The sequence below is a fragment of the Xyrauchen texanus genome, chromosome 5 (genome assembly GCF_025860055.1).
Source record: "Xyrauchen texanus isolate HMW12.3.18 chromosome 5, RBS_HiC_50CHRs, whole genome shotgun sequence".
Taxonomy (NCBI): Eukaryota; Metazoa; Chordata; class Actinopteri; order Cypriniformes; family Catostomidae; genus Xyrauchen; species Xyrauchen texanus.
Genome location: NC_068280.1, coordinates 36308779 through 36321637, shown reverse-complemented (window position 1 = coordinate 36321637; position 12859 = coordinate 36308779). Strand labels below are relative to the sequence as shown.

Sequence of the window (12859 nt, the reverse complement as noted above, 5' to 3'; positions counted from 1 at the left end):
ACACCGACACACGCGTGCGTCTGAGGATTATAAAAATGAAACAATAAAAATGTTTTAAAAACAGACTACAAAACTACATCCCACATCATAATTAAATTGCAAGGTGATAGACCTATATTCACAAATTATGTCAAGAGTGCTTGTTATAAAAGAGACACATCATTCTTATACAGTTTTTGCTTGAGCCATGGCGAAAACGGCATCGTCATTCGTCTGCATTTTGTTTTCTTTGCATAGCATACATTAACATAACATTTTAATGATACTACTAATAATAACACTGCAAAAACAAGTTGCTGTTATTATTATACGATTAAACATTATATAATCCATACCTCTGCAGTGTGTTTCTCCGAGATGAATGTCGTTGAGACATTTTGCCTCCAGTTTCCAATCCTCCGAAATATCACAGACATGTAGGGGGTCATGTTTATGTTTGACAACATCTGTGGTCAAAGCGACAAAGTCAGCCGTATTCAAATCTTCAGTTCCCTCGTTTTATTGTACAGATAAAGTGTTATTGTACAGATTTAGTGTTGGTGAAGTACTTGCGCCCCGGCAGCTTGTACTGTTTGTCAAAGGTTTGAAGTAGATTGTGGCAGGGCGGAGGGTGGGGCAGAGTCATGATCCTACACACCCGGTCCCTCTGAGGTATAAAGGTCGACTGCAGGGGATCGTACAGGAGAGAGAGATCGTTAATGGACATGTCCGTCATGTGTGTGTTTTTGTTGTCTTTTAAGTTTATCATTAAAACTATTATTTATATTGAAAAGCCGGTTCTCGCCTCCTCCTTTCTATTGATCCCTTTACACTGGTGCCGGAAACCCGGGAAGTAGGAGGGATACACCGTAGTAAGAGTTCTCGCCACTACTGTCCACCCCAACGGAGCAGCCGCGGCCATCTGCAAGGGGACGAGGAGCCCAGCCGCCTGAAAGAGGACGATGGCCGCCGACCGCGAGGGGAGAAGGGGCTCCTAACCGACCGCATGGAGCGGTCAGGGCCGCTGCCAGGGGCGCAGGAGTAGCCTACTGGCTGCTGAAACGCACCGGGGTTTAAGACCGCCGACCGCGAGCATGGAGGGGCTCACTGGCGACCACCTGGAGCTGGAGAACCGCTGCCAGGGGCGAGGGAGACCCCTTCTGTTCCCAGAGAACGTGGCGGGGCGTTTCATCCGCCAGGGGCTGGAGGACTGCCTCTGATCCGCCCGGAGAGGTGCAGCTGTCGTCCGATAGAGGGTGGAGGAGTGGCCGAGGAACAAGCTGCGGCGTGTCGGAGAACTGGCAAGAGTTTTTTTTCTCACTGTCGCTCTGCATTGGCCTTTTCCCTCTTTTAAATTGTACAGTTTTTGGGGGGGTACTACACTGTTACAGGAAGTACCCCCCCATTTTAATTATTTCTGTTTCCCTCCCCTTGTCCCCTCCCTCGTCCAGGTAGATGGGGATGACCTGCCAGCAGACAGCGCAGAAGACGCGCCCTCCCCTAGGGAAAGGGGGGGGAGGGGGTGTATGTCAGGCCGGGGGCTCCCCAGCCTGAGAGAACGAGGGAGGAATGTGGCAGGGCAGAGGGCGTGGCCAGGTCGTGATCCTACACACCCAGTCCCGTATTAGGCTAATCAAGCCTCTGAGGTATAAAGGTCGACTGCAGGGGATCGTGCGGGAGAGAGAGATCGTTCACTGACATGTCCATCGTGTGTGTTTATGTTGTCTTTTAAGTTTATCATTAAAACTATTATTTATATTGAAAAGCCGGTTCTCGCCACCTCCTTTCCATTGATCCCTTTACATAGATCTCTAAAACTCAACTGTATGATAGGAGACCATCTCCTTTGCGATATAATTGGAGACAGCTGCTGTGCACTGGGCCCACATTTCACTGTTTCATTTGTACTTAGTGCTTTTTGCAAAAGCTCAGATGATAGATGGCTGACTTCGATCTTTGCTGACCACAGCTTTTCTTGGTGCTAGCTTAGCAGCATCAGCATGGTGGTGGGCACGCAAATGTACAGATAGGGTTGGGACTCCTTCACCGGCACAACTCTCATGCAAAGTTTGCAAATAGCCTGTGTGATATCCACAGGCTCACCATTTGCGTCTGGTTTAAAACCGAAATATTGCCAAATAGGTGACGGGACATTTCTTTATCTTTTTTCGCAAAATGATGGACAACGATAAATGAGCAAATAAGCAAATGATTGCCCCCACCCCCGCATGATAATATTGTGTATTGGCGTATTGGCGACCTCACAGGCTGACGATAGGACGATCTACCATGGTAATCGTATGGTATTCCTGGAATCAGAGTTATTCTAACTTGGACTACCCTAAATATTATGGTACAAGGAATATGATCATTCAGGCATGGCATCGTGGTAATATCATGTTTTTTAAAAGTTAAAGTAACATTTAAAGTAACATTTTATCATCCGATACATCACAGTTTTTTGTAAGGTTTAAAAAGGTGTAAAAGTGTGTGTGTGTGAGTGTATTTGTGAGTTTGCTAGGCATATATGTTTCCTAGGAGACAGATTTGTATTTGATAAGAAACAAAGATTTAATTGATTATGTTTTATGGTATTGATATATTGTACAAAAAGGAGCAGAATTGGACATGCACACATACACATTCATACACCAAAAATAAACGTTTAAGGTCAGGAAATCTTTGCACAGTTTACTTTCATTCAAAGTGGCGATAAATCCTGAATTACTGAAAATAAACATATTATTCAGGTTTCCCCTATTCTACTGGCCATGAAGGAAACACACATGCACAAAACCGTATAAAAAGAGAGAGAGAAAGAGAACCGGTACACCTGGGGTCTGACCTGCATACACACTGATGCATCAGCGTCACTACCGCACAATTGACAAACTTGTGTGTGTGTGTGTAAGATTGAGAGAGTGAGAGAGTGAGAGAGAGAGAGAAAGGTAAGTGCTGACTTAGCAGTCAAATTTCTCTGCCCTTTTAATTTCCATTCCTCAATGTCTCCAAACTACTTTCTCTATTATTTTCCATTAGTTCACCTCTCTGTTGCTCGCTCTCTCTTTTTCCATCGGTCTTTCAAACTGCAGAATACTGAATTCCAGATATTTGTTTAAAAACCTAGTGAGCTGCCTAATGAGGCAGCAGTTAAAGGCATCATATGTGTGCACCCAACACATAGAATGTTATTCTGCCTTCCATCCTTTTAAGGCAAAATCTGAGAAATATGTTGATTATAAATAAACGTAAATTTCATTCAATGCTTTAAAAAAAGATACAAATAGTTCAGTGTAATAAAAAATATTACTTTACACAATACTTGTGTGCACTGAGAATTTTGATGTTTTTTGAGAAAATCAAAGCATTAGCAATAGCAGGCGATGTCGCTATCAATTAGGTGATTGGGTCTTATGCCTGTAAGATGGGACTTCCATTCCTACAAACAGTGTGTTTAGCATTACAACTTATCCCATTCATTACACCAGTGACCCGTCATCCTATACTGTTTCTGATCCCTTGCAGAGCGCAATTTCTGTGAGGTGCAGAGTTGCTCACTAGGTTTTAGAGCTATTCTCTTCTGCTGTATGCATGTCTTTTAATGTACCTGCTAGTGTGTCTCCAATACAGGAAGACAGCATGTATATGTTGTCAATGCTCAGGATGGATTGATGGAGGAATGGTTGGATGAAGACAGCTTAATTGGGACCTTACACGTCTCTCTACAGGGAAAAGAGGAAGAAAGAAAAAATATTTAAAAGTAGTCCTAGTACAAGAAAAAAAACTTGCAACATACTGTCACAGTGTCATCTAAAGTCTCAGAAAAGGCCTTAACAAGCTCACCCTTTGCATATTCATGCACTGTTCATTCTCCATATGTTCACATTCAGCTAAAATAGTGACAGTTTCTGCACCTGTTCAAACATACATTTACTCGGAGGTCAAAATTCTGTGTTGTGTGGTTGGCCTAAATGAGTAAGAGGTACATTTTGACACACACTTCTGTCATTCCTTTCCAATGAAAAGATTAGCTGACAAACATTTATTGGCAGAATGATCTGCAAAAAAGGCGAGTGGGAGAGAGAAAGGAGGGGCAGAACTTCAACGGTGTACCACTAACTTTCTGTTTGTGTGTGGACAGACTGAGCCTTAGACCATCTGTGTGCCTGAGAAGCCAATTTTCCGCCCCTGGACCTTTACAACTAGCACAGAGAGAGCTCTGGCAAGAAAAGAAGGATTTCAATGCCAAGAAAATCCCTTTCCTCTTCGAGTCTGCCATTCAGTCTCCATCTGCGCTGACAGGGGCTGGTGTGTGAAGACAGCCCCCTGCCACCTTGTATCATCTGTCCCTTATCTGCGTTTCAGTCCACAATCCGCTGAGACATGCCAATTAGCAAATTAACATCCAAACCACAATAAAATTATCCATAATACTACAATTACTCTACTCTGTAAGCACTTATGTGAAAGATAAGATATATATGAGCAAAACTCTAAAAATATTATATAGTATATTGTATGTGGTCTTGGAAAATTAACACTTTATTAGAAACACTATGGTTCTAATAAAGTGCCCGACGTGGTCTTCTGCTGTTGTAGCCAAAGCACCTCAAGGTTCAACTTGTTGTGCATTCTGAGATGCTACTCTGCTCACCACAATACTACAGAGTGGTTATTTGAGTTACCATAGCCTTTTCTGTCCCCTCGAACCAGTCTGGCCATTCTCCGTTGACCTCCCTCTTTTGGCACCATTCGGAGTGAACTCTAGAGATTGTTGTCCGTCAGGATCAGGAAATGACCAGAGCAGGACTCAAATTCGGGTCACCATACAATATGTTTGAGCACATCAACTACCCACTAGTCTGAAGATTTTTTGCCACCTTTTTATTGATATAAATAGTGGAAAGAAGACAAAAAATAATAGACTACAAGAAACTGGGGGTAACAGTATCAGGAAATGTCACAAATGTGTAAGAGCATGCATTAACTGCCAGGCAACATCTCTGAGATTATTTGTTAGTTCCAGCAAAAATAATGGCTCTGTATCCAGACATGAACATTATATGGATGAAATCCAAAACATATTTGATGAAGGAAGAGACACAATCTCTGGTAGTCCTTTGTAATATACAGTCTGTGCTGTAAAATGAGGGTATATTGAACTATTCTCTGCCATATTGACCCGGCTTTAGTTTTTGATGACTGAACAAATGTAGAAGGGGCAACACACCAACATTCCTTCACAAAGGTCACCTTTAAGCTCACTGAATTGATTATAGAGAGAGAGAGAGAGAGAGAGAGAGAGAGAGAGAGAGAATTAATATGAATCCAGAGGACGGAATACATCCACTACTGCAGTGACCTACTGAATAAATCCACTCAGACAAATGGTGTCTGCCTGTGGTAAAAATGCATACAATCTTTCAAATACTAAGATTGATTATCTAGGAGCAGGTGAACTTGAGTGTATAATGCCTTAGTTATGCAAAATATTGCCATAAATGCTATGTTTGAACAACAAGCACTGAAATAGGCTGTTAGGTACCATTTTGTATGTAACACACCACAGAGCGGAGCCTGTTGGGACAGATTAGTCACGAGGTGTCATGGAGGAAAACATGAACCATAATAGCTGCACATCTGTCCAGTGTTAGCAAAAGTCATACTGGGGGAATGGATCAGCAGTAAGCTGGGTGAGCTGGGACTGGTAGTTTGAGTTATGAGCAGGCCCTGCCACATTTCGCCATGCCCAGCTCCACAGGAGGGCCAGGGTGGGCCTGACCTACCCAATCATGAGCCTGGCCCAAACAATTACTATTTCATATAATATATTGAGATAGTCATTTCAGTCATAAGATCACAACCATATACAATTTTATTCCATGATCCAAAATAATATAGACTTTAAATGTTTCAGAAGTTTTCCATACAAAGACATGATGCCATTATGTAATAATCCAGCTGTCCATTTTTGGACAGAACTTCCAAGGCTGAATTCACTTCAATCCATAATTCATCTACTATGACTTATTAATGTCTCTTTTCAAAGAGAGAAAGAGAGAGAAATCAACACATTCTGAGGAGTTCAGAGAATGGACAATTTAAGGTAATTTTTTTAATGATATTAAAAAAAATTGGGTGTTCAAGAATAATAGTATCTTTCCTACTTCTATAACCTCATTATGACTGGGTGGGTCAAGTTTGTCAACACTGAATAGGCACTGTTGACGTGTAACTGTGACCTTCAACTGTCTGAGTTCAGGAAATTTCAGATGTTCATAGCTGAAGAACTATTTTTTTTTGTCTTTTTGGACTGGAGAGGAATTTTTTGGTTCTGATATCATATGAAGAGCTTTTATGCCGGATCTCACAGCACAATCCCAAACACAACATTGGAGTTATTTTTGAGTTATAATGTTAATCAGAGCATCACAGAGGTAAGCTATTAAATATGTTATTAGATAATTATTATAGATTTGTTTTTAATTAGTAGTAGTAGTAGCAGTAGTAGTAGTTGTTGTTGTAGTATAACAGTGAATATAACATGGCCTAACAATACAGTATATAGTCGTGATATATTTCTGTCGAACTTCTTTCCATTTTATTTTGGTGGAAGCTTTTATCTTGGAGTGGAGCCCTTTCTGTTTCAGTGTGTTTTTGACAATAGCTTCTATCCAGAAAAGCAGGTTGCTATGTGACCCAGTGTGATTATTAAAACACAAAAGTATGCTATCATTAAAATAATATGTAGTCTGTATGTGCTGCATGCTTCAGAGTGAATAAGTGCTCTGTCGCTGTCATCTGCTACAAACAGACTGCACGATGCTCATCATGGTGTTTTAGGGTGCTTTCACACTTGGTTCGATTGCTTGTTCGATTGCTTGACCCAAGTTTGTTTCCTCCCCCCTCCCCCGCTGGTCCCTGTTCACATCATATTTTTGGGTCCAAACCATGGTCCAATCACGTCATCAACGTGAGAACAAGCAGCATCTGTTTACCACTGTATCTAAGTAAAAACTTGAGAAGACGTCACTGTGTTAAGTGAAGTATTAAAGTTTGACTCTTTGGATTTACCACGAAAAATTGCCATGCACAGCACGTGTTTGTCTCCCGCAGATGCACTTAATGTGCAATGATTTGATGAATATTAGAGTTTGTCTGCCACGAGCTCACGTGTGCGTTGAAAGAGATGTGAAGAATGTGAACTGCTCTCTGAAGGCAGTGTATTTGGACACAAGCAGGTAGGAGAAATGCATTATGCCATAATAATTGCGATCGGGAGCCTGCAAAGACACAAATTAATGTCATCACAAGCGGTTCACTTAAGTGATTTGGTAAGATTGTGTTCATATCAGCAGCAAACCATACTGAAGTTCACATGAACCGTACCTCAGACCACCTTTTCAAGTGGACTCGGGTGAGGTTCGCGGATGCGCACCCAAATTCGGAAAACAGCATTCACATTATCCAAATGAACCAAACTTTGACGTCATTCGACCCTAGGTGCACACCAAAAGTGCTAGTGTGAAAGCACCCTTAGAGCTCCTTGGTATGAGCAGCTGGCTTCACATTTTATTCAAACATTCTTAAAACAAGATCTATTTATATTTAACTGAGAAGCATATACAAACCGCAGCCTTTGCGGTTTAATAATCACACTAGATCATAATGTGATTTTATTTGTGCGCTGAATGTTTAAGCAATGACATTCAAACTTCAGATGGTATTGGTTTTTGGTATCAGAGCATTTATACTAGTACTAGTACATGAAAGATCAATATCTCCAAAACGGCTGATCAAGATTCCAATCAAATAGCATATTTTAATAAATTGTGCTGCTTTAGCTCAGATCATGTTAAAAACTAGGCCTATAGTTTTCAGGCTAGTCCAACTAATGTGTATGTGCACTCTCACACTGACTGAAAGGCTCTTTTACCTGAAAGGTGGGATGTCCTTTTCTACACCTGCCATATTGGACTTACCAATTTCTCTCATTCATTTAAATACAAGTGATCTGTTTCAACTAAACTGTCTTTGGTACAGTAATATTCAGCTGGTCATGTGATCTCAACATGGTGGCACCCATGAGTGGGGACCCAACGTAATAATTAAACAGCCTTTTCTAGACCACTGACATGGAGTCTTAATTAAGTATCGAACATTGTTGTGTGTGTGTGTCAAGGTTGTCACCACATATTCAAGATTATTACATTTCTTAACAAAAACCTCATGTCAGTCAACCACTAATTAAAAAAAATGGGATGGACCATATCTGTGGTGATTACATCCCTGTTATGTGTGTGTATTTGTTTTGTTTGTATGGCATTTTACAGTTTGGATTGTACGAGATAAGACGAGAAACCTCACTGATTAAATGAGAGGTGGTAAAAAAATAAAAAAAATAAATGCAAGGACATGCTGCATAGTTCTACTTTCATTTGCTTCTCTGTTCTATATTTAGTGCTGGGTCATAGTCAGACACTAATTAAAAATACAAGAACAAGGCTCTGGAAACATGGGCTTAAGTGTGTGTATCTGTCATGGATTGTATGCATCACTTTTCTCTCTCCCATCTCCAACTCCAATCCATTTATTGGTCTCAGTGAAATGCAACATCTACTGTATGCCCTTGCCCACCAGGCCTGGTAATAGGATGAGATTTTTCTGAGACTTTTTTAGCCTTTAGTGTGGGCAATAGGATTTCTCGTTTTGCCATTCGACCATAGTGGAGGCGTAGGAAGTTTCTGAGGTGCACAAGGAAAATGCCCCCACCCCAAACCCAGCCATGGTGCCCACACATTTTAATGTCAATGACAATAAATATACCCATGACTTCTTATTGCCAGAACCCCCTGTGACGTTTTGCCCCTTTAACATCTATTTATAATCATATATAACATCAAGAAAATGTCTCCAATAAATCCACAGATTAAGAAAAAGCATAACACGAGATTGTCTTGCCATGTCTTGATGAATCAGAGGATTTAGATTGAAGTAGGCCGACAACAGATGAATCTTTTTTTCCTTTATAAGAAACATTTCTATGAAACTCTAAAAATAGCTCAAAAGCATTTAATCTCTTGGCATTTTACTTTATCACTGACGTCTATGCACGTATCCAAGTTTCACGGTTGAGTTTTAAATTAGCTTTACTCCGACACCCGCGCGAGACTCGAGAGTTTATGAACAACTTCTAATTAATATATTTTCTAATGACCCACGTTTTTAACATAGCAAAACGATTTCGTTTCATCCTTTTTGGACATTTAACAGATAAACCTTTAGTCTACACTCTCTAAATTGCGCCATAACAGCAGAACAGAAAGTAATGAATAACCGCGCAAGTGGTTAAACAACGTTTAGTTTATAAAATATCTCATTTATATCACAACCTTCGGCGCTCGAAGGCCAGTCTGAACCGCGTGCTTTCCTGCTCAGTGAGACCGTAATTTTATAGCGTTTATTGGCTGATTCATTTCCCTTTTACCGTCTGCGAACATGTAGCTGCATGAATTTCTCATGTTACAGCAACATCAACCAAAAATAACTTGCATCACAGTGCGTGAAATGAACTCTCTTACCTGTCTGTTTAATCTGCTGTTATCGCTTATTGCAGGTGTAAATAGCTAATTTATCAGTTGAACAGAAACGAGCTCTTTAAACTCGGACTATAATTCCGTGATTAACTTTTGGGTGGAAAAGGCGTGGAGTATGAATGTGTGGCTTCGGTTTTAGAAAAGTTATTGATGCAACATGAAAATAATAATAATTTTAAATCGCATTCGGAATTATGCACGTACCACCTCACCACATCTCAATTTTACAACTTTATTTGAAGAGGATGTTTAATTCGTATTCATTTATGATGTCCATTTTAAAGCATCCAATGTTGCACGTGTCATGACCCCATAAAACTGTATACTTATTTATTTTTTGCAGTAAAACTCTTCGGGTCTTTGGTTTTAGACTGTATAACGTTAATAATAAATGTTATATTCTTTATTACACTTTTGGGGGTGAAAGACACCTCCACCTAGTGGGTATACATTTTTTGCATTAAACAATACTTGTCACAGTTATCCCACATGCAGTTATCCTTTTTGCCCAAACTGAGTTCAGTCATGAGCCAACCCACCCACCCACCATACTGTATACTTAGGGTTGGAGAGTAACGAAATACATTTAACGGGAATACGTATTTAAAATACAAGATATAAGTAACTGTATTCCACTACAGTTACAATTAAATCATTGGTATTTAGAATACAGTTGCATTCATAAAGTATTTTGATTACTGAATAGATTACTTTGCATTTATTGTAATTTGTTTAATTACAAATGTAGTCCTTTCAGATGGAAAAAATTTATACATATTATTTATGCGATCCAAAGTGCATTTGAACAGCGGTGAAACACTTTCTTATGATGTGTTACATTCATACGAGCAGACGGAGAAGTAAGTCTGAAGTAAGTTTGGAGCAGAAGAAATAGAAATAAAAATTTTGTCAATTGTCAGCTTTATGCTATAAGCTAAAATGCTATTTCTAACCATTTTACATGCACATGTTACCAGGCACGATCATATTTTTTTTACTAAGACCTTTGATATTAGGGCAAAAATCATATTTTTGATGATAATTTCTATAAATATATCTAAAAATCCTTAAAACAAGATCATTTATCTTGTTTTAGAAACAACACTGCATAAGATATTTAGGTTTTTCAGAGAATGTATTTTTAATGTGTATTTTGTCTTACTGTACAGGCAGTTTTTATAGTCAAAACAAGTGAAAAATCTACCAGTGCTGAAGAAGTAATCCAAAGTATTTTTAGAATACATTAGAGACATTGAGTAATCTAACAAAATATGTTACAAATGACATTTTACAGTGTGTATTCTGTAATCTGTAGTGGAATACATTTCAAAAGTAACCCTCCCAACCCTTACAGTGCTATTTTTGCTGTTATAATCACTGTGCACCTTTCTACTATGCTAAATGTAGTTAAACTAAAAATGGGTTTGTGCTGTGATGGTCTCTTTTATTGTTTCTTTTTTTATTTTAATTTATTTAAGTCTTTAAGTATATTATTTAATCTATTAAATTATTCAAAATATTATCAAAATGTTCAAAATTTCTGCATATTTTTTTTCTAAGGCTTTAAGAGAACAATTTTGTGATGTAACCATCCAGAGACATTTAAAAGGTCTAATTTAAAAATGACATTCTTGAAATGTATGCATTAGTAGTTTGGAATAATATTTGATTAATATTTCCAACAACAGAAAAATAGCAAAAATATTTATAATATTTGAAAAACCTTTGTCCACCAAATCAAAGTTAGGTGGTGTAACCAACATGCGGGTAACTATTCTGTTGTCGTGTGACAAGAAAACCATTAAACAATATTTTGTAATTTCTATGAAAATGCACATTTTGTTCAATTCAAATGGAGTTTGATACCAATTATATTACATACAAACTGTAATATACATTGCATCCAGAAAGTATTCACAGCGCTTCACTTTTTCAACATTTTGTTATGTTACAGCCTTATTCCAAAATTGATTAAATTCATTATTTTCCTAAAAATTCTACAAACAATACCCCATAATGACAACGTGAAAGAAGTTTGTTTGAAATCTTTGCAAATTTAATACAAATACAAAATGAAAAAAAAAATAATTAAAAAAAATCACATGTACATAAGTATTCACAGCCTTTGTTCAATACTTTGTTTAAGCACCTTTGGCACCAATTACAGCCTCAAGTCTTAATCAAGCTTGGCACACAGGTATTTAAGGGCAGTTTCTCCCATTCTTCTTTGCAGGACCTCTCAAGCTCCATCAGGTTGGATGGGGAGCGTCGGCGCACAGCCATTTTCAGATCTCTCCAGAGATGTTCAATCGGGTTCAAGTCTGGGCTCTGGCTGGACCACTCAAGGACATTCACAGAGTTGTCCCGTAGCCACTCCTTTGTTATCTTGACACTAACTTGTGCTTAGGGTCGTTGTCCTGTTGGAAGATGAACATGCACCCCAGTCTGAGGTCCAGAGCGCTCTAAAGCAGGTTTTCATCAAGGATGTCTCTGTACATTGCTGCATTCATCTTTCCCTCGATCCTGACTAGTCTCCCAGTTCCTGCCACTGAAAAACTTCCCCACAGCATGATGCTGCCACCACCATGCTTCACTGTAGGTATGGTATTGGCCAGGTGATGAGTGGTGCCTTGTTTCCTCCAGATATGATGCTCTTTGAAAGGCACTCACAAATTGTGATGTCAGAGCACCCAGCCCCTTGTGAAAAGCTTTGAAGAAAGATAGTAATGTTGTTGGTTTCTGAGGTTTGTTACCAAACCTTGCTATTGAGCAGATGGATAAATTCAATAACATTTGTATAGATTATTGTATTTACTTAGATTCAGTTATTGTTCTTTTTAATATTATTATCATTATCGTTGATGGTTTTATAGTTATAATTATAATTAATAGTTGCCTAACAGCAACAATAATAATTCAGCAAATAGGAAGTACAAATTCATAGATATGATTTAAATATGAAGCTAAGTGTAGAAATAAATGACATGAACACATTTAATTTCAAAACTTTTTGTTTTATATATATAGAAGTGTAGAAAAGTTTTAGGCACTTGTGAAAAAGTTTCATAGTGAGGATTTCTTCAAAAATTATGCCATAATTAGTTTTCTTTTTTCAATTAACATCATCCAAAATCCAGTAAACATAAAAAAAAAATTAAAAAAAAAGCGAAATCAATATCTGGAGATGGTCGGATGCTCCTTACAGCTGCCATGTAAAACTCAATTTGAAATGTCGTTAATTGGATGCAGTGAAAAGGCAGCTTCAGTCCAATAAAATGAAAGAA

At 38.7% G+C, this 12859-nt stretch overlaps 1 protein-coding gene across 2 annotated transcripts in view; it reads right to left on the bottom strand.

Moving 5' to 3' along the window:
* Positions 1-9672, bottom strand: part of LOC127644011 (kelch-like protein 5) — an 83575-nt gene extending 73903 nt beyond the window's left edge. The window contains exons 1-2 of one of the 2 annotated variants that reach the window (XM_052127002.1): positions 9561-9672; positions 3587-3701 (exon numbers count right to left, since the gene is read on the bottom strand). The gene's annotated coding sequence lies outside the window, so the exon portion shown is untranslated. The remainder of the gene's footprint in view (positions 1-3586; positions 3702-9560) is intronic. The other variant, XM_052127003.1, reaches the window with a different exon arrangement.
* Between the last annotated feature and the right edge of the window lie 3187 nt (positions 9673-12859).